We start from the raw sequence: 9,516 nt of genomic DNA on the forward strand, positions 1-9,516 counted from the left end.
ACAGGAGAAGGCGTTATTCTTGCAAGTGGAAACTTCCAAGTGGCTTTGCCCCACGAGAATTGAAGCCCCAATTGTACCATTAGTAATTTTTCTCACCCGATTGGACCAAGTACTAGTACTTTGCACTAACGTGAACAACTAGGAAAAGTTTATGTAATATTAGTAATTAGTCACTTTTAATCTCTGCTTAAAAATTTATAAAACTTTAGCTACTCCATTTAACCGCGGGTATATTTTTGACAAAAGTACCCCCAACACACTGAATAACTTCAACAATCGCTATTGGATTTCAAACATTCTACAAATGGAACTCTAGCATAATATACTAGAGTTCGAAAAACTCTCTACATGTGAAATTTAAAATACATGATATTGGACTTCAGAGCTTTTAAAGAAAAAATTTCAGCACATTGTACTGAAATTCAAACCTTTATAAGTTCAAACCCCAGCAATGGTACCTTATTTTGAGTTCTAGGATACAATCATGGAGTTCTAACTTCTACTAATTAAAGCTTCATGATATTTTCCTTGAGTTCAAAAGAGGTACCATAGGTGAAATGTCCTTTTATGTTCAAACCCCAATAATAATTACTATGATTTTTTCAAAACTTTATAGGTTCAATCCCAGGTAACGATTACTGGAGTTCTGATCATCCCCAACTCTAATCCTAAAAAGGATAAGCGGTCGCTGCAAATATAACCTAGCTTATGAGTCCAGTATCGAATCACATAAAGAACATAGCCTTTGCTATAGCTATTTAATATCACTAAGAAAATAAGTTCAAATAATTTTCGAGTGATAAAGATTAAGATTTTTGTTTTAAACTACTTAACTAAAAAAATACCTAAGTAATAAGATTATCAACTAAAGAGAAATATGTGAATTGAAGAGAAAAAAAGCCTAGGATTATTATTTCCGCATTTATCAAGATGAATGCTTAACGTGTTCAATATAATCACGCCGATTTATTCTCCATTGATCGTGAGTTCTCCTATTAACACAATTATCTCTCGATCAAAAGCAGTAATTTTCTAGAATTATTCTCTCGAACTAACCCTAGTTAGCAATTCAAGCGACTCACAAAGATCGTGACAAAGCTTCGTTATCTCTAATCCCACTTTTAAATCCAAGTAATTAATCTCTTAACATACTCAGAAGTGACATTGTTCAACAACAACCTAATCAGGTATTCTTTTTCAAGCAACACATGATAAATAGGCACGGTTAATCGATGGCCTTCAATTAACAACAAGAAAAACGTAGTTGAACAAATAGATTATAAAAACAACTAATTATAAATAAGCATGGTCAATAATTCACCCAATAATTGATTCCATCAAAACCATAGAAGAAAGGTTTAGCTACTCATACTATTACTCAAAAACACACCAACCATTGTGAGATTAAAATCCATAGAAATAAAAATAGAAAAATAGAGAAAAACTCTTCGATTCGTCTTGTGGAATGGACTTGAGGATCTTCCGAGCTCAATTTTACTTCAACAATGGTGTTTCTTGCCTTCTCAAGCCAAGAATGCGGCTGAAATAAGAGTTAAAAGCTTTTATATCACGTCCCTAAGCCAAATGACTAAGTTGCCCCTCAAGATAAAACGCATCTAAATTTGCCCTTGTGCTATAGTTGTACTTCGCACAAGGTCTAGTTGAGTTTTTCAGATTTTCCTGTGCTTTTCGAAGTTACTTCACTACCTGAGTCCGATTTTTCTTTTCTTCAGAAATTGCCTTTTAGCTTCATTAATGCTCAAATCACCTCTAATCTTCACTCTTTGCTTCCTACATAACAAACTTCAATAATTAAGCTCAAATGGTCATCTTTCAACCTTTAAAACACCTAAACACACACCAAAGTACGGGTAAAACATATTCGATTACATTGTAAATCTCGCATATTATCAAGTTCAAACCTATATATGTTCAAACCCCGATAACGATTACTGGAGTTTGAATCTTTTCACATTATTTCAGATACTTTATTTTAAATTCCAAGAATCGTTCTTGTACTTTATACTAGCAAAAGCTCAAAAATCATGAATTATTCTTGGGGTTTCGAACTCCGGTATCAATTGCTGGAGTTTTGTTTCGTGTTTTAGTTGGGGGCAAAAATATTAATTTATTCAGACTAGTGGCTACTTCACCAATGCATTTGAAAAGGCGACCAAACTCTAATAGTGTGGCCAAAAAGTGGCTACGCCAACCAATTTTTACGAAAAGTTTGCAGTAAAGGTGGCTAACGGGCCGAGCTGGCCCGAAAATACCCCAGACCGCACCGACATCCATCCGGACTGGACCAACCCGGTAATAGGGGTGGGTCTGGTAAATGTTGAGATAAATCGGTCTATCCCGGTTCGTTTTTGGCAACGGGTGATCGGGGATCGGTTGAACCTGGTAATGTTGTGCCATAGCTTAACCGGTTACCCGAACTGGTTTGGACCAGCCCAGACCGATTTAACAACTACTTTTTATTCTATTTTTAATGAAGTTGACCGTTGGCAATGGTCAAAATTGGAGCTGACCGTTACCCACCAGCTGGAACTGCACAAATAGCCTTTTTGAACCCTTTTTATTTAAAAACTAACCCCCTCCATTGGTTTAAAATTTACCCTTTTTAAAAACTATAGATAGAACCCCCTCTTCTTTGTTTTCTTCACAAATAACTTCCCTCACAATTTTAATTCTCTTTTCCTCTTTCTCTTTTAAATTCCTATCGAAAATCTATTTGCATAATGAATTGTCCTCCCCGTGTGCATGTGCCCCGAAGAAGAAGTAAGGCGTGAAATTATTTTGATCAAATAAATCTAGATATAGTTCAATGTAAACTTGGTACTCAGATATAAAAGCATGAGCGCGAGACTAATAGAGAGGGAATGGATACTCTGCTCAGATACTTCTTTAATAGGCACCCACATGTGATAGATGAAGTTAAAGATTGCTAGAAGGTCAGAGAATGAATTGGATTGGAACGAAGAAACAAAGAAAAAGCAGAAGATCGTCTAGAGAATAAATTTGAAGTTTTTCTTTGTTTTTTATTAAGTTTATTAAATTAGAAATGTCTCATTTGTAAGCTTTGAATGAATTTCACTATTATGAATTGAAGTTTGATTTAGTTGGTGTAAACTTTAAATTTACAAGTTTAAGCATAATAATAAAACTTGCAAATTGTGTTAAAAAAATTCTTGTTTTAGGTACTACTTAATGAAATTTAAGGCTCTTTGAAGTTTTTATCCAAATATTGGTCTTAGTGTCTTACTTCATAATAGTTAATATAAATTAAAATTTTTGTTAAAGACTTTAAGTTTTTAATACTTTAATATTTCAAAGTTGATGTTTAATTTGTTTATTTATAAGTTAGAAGTTTCATAATATTAGAATAAAAATTACATTATATTATATTGTCAGGATTCAAAATTCCACCAATGGTCGTGATGGAGCCAATACTTAATAACAATAATACAATTCAATTATTAATCCATTAAATAATTAAGGATATAAATAACAAGGCGGAATAACTCTTTAACCAATATCAAAATTGCATAATAAAAAATACGACCACAACTGTCTAACAAACGCTCAAAACCAGGTGTCACTATATCATAAACATCTAATATTAGTAAATAGTCTCGATAGAAAATAACATCTGTCTAGAAGGAAAATACATAGACACAGATAGATAAGTCGGGAAGGGAGACTCTATGTGTTGCAAATCGGATCATGTAAATCAGCTCACCACAAAGTCTCCTACAAATACCCTTACTCAGCTAGATGGGTACCACTAGAACCTATCTCAGAACCTGCACAAAAGTATGCAGAAATATAGTATGGGTATCAAATCACGCTACTCAGTAAATATCAAGTCTAGCCTCGAAGAAGCAGTAACGAGAGATCGACACTGACACTTACTAACAACAGAATAAATAAGTGAAGACATAAATGGAATATGTGATAAGGCATTATATCATCAAACAAGTCCAAAAGTGGAAAACACAGTAAAAGTGAAATTTAGTTATGTTTTTCAGACAAAGAGATAAAATAAAATATTAGTTATCTTAATTATTTTTAAAATTATGATATGAGTCAATCAACATTCATATATATATATATATATATATATATATATATATATATATATATATCTAAGAGCCATAGCATGAGTCTAGGCTACCAATGCATGCTCATGATCCAATACCGAAATCTCGCTGCATAAATTCATATATACGACACTGGCCAAGTGTCCAAACTAGCACCAATCTGGGTGCTTGTGCTCACATGGCCCAAAGTGACATGGTCAATCACCTGACTCCAGGTGTATGGATCCATATTCAAGCATTGTTGCAGCATACAACTCGATCCACTAATAATATTGTTGCGACGTGTAACATGATCCACTCATATTATCGTTGCAGTGTGCAACTTGATCCAATCTCAATATCATCAATAATTAATATCCGCTCACAATGTCCTTGGTGCCAAAATTCTCAACTTTTCATAAAATATCCAACTCTCTAACTCATGCTTATGTGAATGAAATGATATAATTAAGAAGCACCAGACATAACAATGGAGATACGGATAAAAGCTCATATGGCTAAACAGCGGCTATGGCTAATCATATAATTCAGTTTTATCTCAACAGTTCAATAAGTAATTTTTTTTATATTCAAAAGTCTTTTCATAATATTCAACATGAATACATTAAAGCATGTAACCACCAATCATGAATCAAATAAGACAAGTATATGACTACGGTTTAACAAGAAGTCTCAATATGAAAAAATAATCAATTAGGACTAATTTAATAAGTAATAACCCTAAGCATACTTCTAAGACATAATTACGAGTATTCACGTAGTTATAGAATCAATGAAATATGGATAATAAGTTTACATAATTCAAACAAGGCATAATCATAAGCCAAACTCTACCGGACATGGTCATAACCTAGATATGCATATATGTTCGTAACCTTGCATATACGTGACTCCTAAATCAAGTAACAAGTAGAAAATAGATTACCTATGCGGGGAATTTTCTCTTACAAGGATAGACAAAAAACTTACCCCCTTCCGACAAGCTTTAATCAATAAGAACCATCTTTTATTTTAAATCCAACACCAAACGACTCGAATCTAGTACAATATTACTCAAATGAGTCAATATAAGCTTTCGAAATTGATTTCATATCAACAAGATTCAATCTTTAACCCAAATCAAAAGGTCAACCAAAAGTACCTCGGTCCCGGGCATGAAATTCGAAATTGACATAGATATTGTTCACCCATTACCCCACGATTTCATATGTTTGACCATAATTTGACTTTGAGGCAATCGGGTTTTGATTATTATTTCGGAACTTGGAATAGATCTGTTTTTTCATTTGAAACTTGTGTAAGTTTTGGTCTCATTCCGATTTGGTTTAGTAGTAATCAGCCGCTTGGTCGGTAATCGTTGATATACATGTTTTGCTACTTTGTGCGAAAGATTATGGAAGTATCTCCCATGGGGTAATTGTCTATGTGTGACGTATCCGTCATTTAAGTGAGAGAGTAAGAGATCATGTATGGTAATTTTGGTACTCTCGCACTTTGGAGATTTTATTTTTGAGAGGCAGACTATCCCTCTACTTGTGGAGTGTGGTAGTGTGTTTATGATTTGATAGTTGATTGTATGTGTCATAGATAGGGCCACTATGGACTTTTTTAAGGCCATGGAGCTATTTTGGAATGATGTGAATAGGTTTGGAGACCCATGGTAGGCCTAATGAGAATGGGTTTTCTATTCTGAATTGGATTCGCTTATTTAGCACAACATTTTCTATGGGTGTGTCATCGGGCGGAATGGATGTTATTCATGCCTTGATCTATTTCATGTGTTACTTTCTTATACTATGATGGGTTGTGATACTACTTGATTATTTACACATATGGCATATTGAGTGAGATGGCTCATGAGATGTTGATTTGCTTATTGCACCTTAGTCGTGCTTGTCCTTTTCCGTAGATCATTATGCTATTTGTCTCCCCATTGTTATTTTATGCACTTTACGTGCTTTTTCTTGATATACATGTGCTTAGTGGGTACAAGAATGATGGCTCAATGGTTACCCCCACGTGGATTGATATGCATAGATTGGGTTGCACGCCGCAAGGGTATTATGTGTGGATTTGGTTAAACGCCACAACAGGGTTATGTTGGATATGATTCCTTGTGCTCGTTTTTTGTGTTTTATTTCTCCCTTGAGGCATAGAATTATGCTCTTATTTTTATTGTATCTGTTAAACCTATTGGATAGTCCCCATTATGGGTTTCTTTCCATTATTGATCATATTCGAGCGATTTCTTGTTTGGCGCACAAATTGCGTTGTATGAGGTTCTGTATGGTATTTTATGTGGCATGTCAGTTGAGCAACATTACTTTCTTCATTGCAGCATTGCAAAGGTTTGGAACGAGATTTTATGTAATGACCTAACCGATCGTTTTGAGTATTTGCACTTTGCTCGGTAGTTTACGGGCATGAGTAGCTCCGTATTATGTATTATGACTTATGTGAATTGTCGGTTTTGGTTTTCAGGTTATTCGGAATCGATTTGGAAGAATAAATTTCATTGTTGAAGTTTTAAGTTGAAAGAGTTGACCAAGTTTGACTTTTTGTGAATTTGACCCCAGAATAGAGTTTTGATGGTTCTGTTAGGTCCGGATGGTGATTTTGGACTCGAGCATATGCCCGGATTCGTATTTGGATGTTTCTAGAAAGTTTCAGCACAAATTGGCGAAAGTTGAGAATTTGAAGGTTTGGAAAGTTCAAAAGTTTGACCGAGAGTTGACTTGTGGATATCGGGTTCGAATTGTGGTTTCGGGAGTTGGAATAACTTCGTTATGTCATTTGGGGCTTGTGTGCAAAATTTTGGTTCATTCCGGATTGATTTACTATGTTTCGGCATGAGTTTGGAAGTTGAAAAGTTCAAAGTTCATTAAGTTCGATTTGAGGTGCGATTCATCGATTCGATGTTGTTATGCGTGATTTGAGGCCTCGAGTAGGTCCGTGTTATGTTATTGGACTTGTTATATTCAGACGGGGTCCCGAGTGGCTCGGATGAGTTTTGGACGAGGTTCGGATCACTTTCGTTGCATAGTGCATTAGTGAAGGTTGCTGGTTCTGGTGTGATTGCACCTGCGATTGGTTTTGTGCAGGTGCGATGGTCGGAGAAGCGACAAAGGCATCGCAAAGGCGAGGTGAGTGGTGGGTGAGGAAGACTGCAGAAGCAAAGATATGGGCGCATATGCGCATGGGCAGGTGCGAAGTGATGGAGCGCACGAGCGAGGTATTTTGTAGGTATGGATGGTGGCTTGCACCTGCAATGTCACAGAAGTGGATATTTTGTCCGCAGGTGTGAGGGTTGAGTTGTCAGCTGATTCCGCAGAAGAGGAGGTTATGTCGCAGAAGCGGCTAATGTGCCGCAGGTGCGAAAATGCTGGCAGAAGCTATAAATCGAGGGTTTTGATTTTTTCTTCATATTTTGAGATGTGGGACTCTGATTGAGGCAATTTTTGGAGCAAATTTTATCACAAGGATTGGATAAGTATTCACTTGGTTTTGATCTTATTCCACGAATCTATCTTCATTTTTGGCAATTGGTTGATGAATTTTAAAGAAAAATTGGGGGTTTTAGCGTAAAGTTTCATAAAATGAATTTTTGAGTTTTGAACACCGATTCAGAGTCAGATTTGAATGAAACTAGTATGGTTGGACTCTAATTGAGTGGGTTATCGAATTTTGTGAGTTTTGTCGGGTTCCAAGGCGCGGGCCCGGGTGTGACTTTTGGCTGGTTTTGGGTTTTGATTAAGGATTCGATCTTTATCATTTGAAATTATTTCCTTGGGCTTTATTTGATGTATTTGAGTTGCTTTTGGCAAGCTTTGAGCCATTTGGAGGTCGGTATGCGCGAGATGGTATTTTGGAGCATCGCTTGGCTTGCTTGGTATTGGAATTGGCTTGTTCGAGGTAGTAACACTTGTAAACTTAGTGCTTAGGGTATGAAACCCCGAATTACGTGTTATGTGGTCGATGTTGAGGTGACGTAAATGCTAGGTGACGGGCGTGTGGGTGTGCACCGTTTAAATTGTGACTCTGTTATTCTGTGGTACTGTGTAGTTACCTGATCTTACTTGTAAACATTAAATTTTTACGTTCATGAGCTATTGAGCTGTGATCCATGTTAGAAATCATGTCTAGGCTACATGATTATTCTGTTGGGACCCACTGAGGTCATCTCTGCTATTGAGTTATCTTCTTTCATTGCATTACATACTCAGTCATACGCATTCATATGCATATCATATCTCAGTCTCTGTTGCTATTTATTGGTACATCATATCATCATTTTCGGGCTAGTTTCTTGACATTGTGAGCCCACGAGAGAAAGATTGGAGAGATTGATGACTGAGTGAGGCCAAGGGCCTGATTATGAGTGACCTTATGAGATCGGGCTGCACGCCGCAGCGGTTATACTGATTTATGATAACGCTTGGGCTGAAGGAGCCCCTACGGAGTCTGTACACACCCCTAGTGAGCGCGGTTGATATATATTGAGGGATGAATCTTCCCTGGACATGGATCTTGTCCGAAGCATTTATATTGAGGGATGGATCTTCCCTGGACATGGATCTTGTCCGAAGCATTTATACCCGGGGATGGATCTTCCCCACGGGTTGGATTGGCCCTACTCAGTACTGAGTGATTGATGATCAGTTGATGTATACATTCCGGGATTGATCTTCCCTGGGCCGGATTGTCCATATACAATACTGAGTGATTGAGCATGATGAGTGGAAAGTGTGGGCCAGTAAGATTGAGTACTCTAAGAGTGTGAGTACATGAGTTCATCTCTGAGATACATTGCATTGACATGCACACATGATATACATGCATAGAGATGTATTTTCCTCATGATGTATGGTATCACGTCATTCATGACTTCTCACACATATTGGCATATGGGCATAGTGATGCATTTTACATTGGCTATCTGGAAAGAAAATGAAACATCTTTTTTATTGTTGAGAGGAGTTTTGGGAAAATTACTATTTTCAAAATTACTCATACTTTTGTTAACTTCGGTAAACAACTTGGGTTTTCACTGATATACTTGAAAGACAGAACTATTTTCTGGGAAACTATGAATAAGCTGAGCATTTTATCTCTGAATTACTTCTTTTATTACTTGCTTTATGTTGTTACGAACTGTTATTGGCTATTGGTGTTGGATCCGACCTTGTTCCAGCTTGTCACTACTTTCAATTCTTGTCCTTAGTTTATCAAAACCCAAACTCATAAATTGCTTGATTGTTATAAAATATGAGCCTTTATGGATTGGTTGCTTGTCCTTAGTTTATCAAAGCATTTTGCACATTTATAGGACCTAAATACGATTATTCGGAGACAAAAAGCTTGTACAGATCTTGTTCATCATACGTCAATACTTTCTCAAAGTAGAGAATCTCCA

Source organism: Nicotiana tabacum, chromosome 21, assembly GCF_000715075.1.
Source record: "Nicotiana tabacum cultivar K326 chromosome 21, ASM71507v2, whole genome shotgun sequence".
In the NCBI taxonomy this organism is placed as follows: Eukaryota; Viridiplantae; Streptophyta; class Magnoliopsida; order Solanales; family Solanaceae; genus Nicotiana; species Nicotiana tabacum.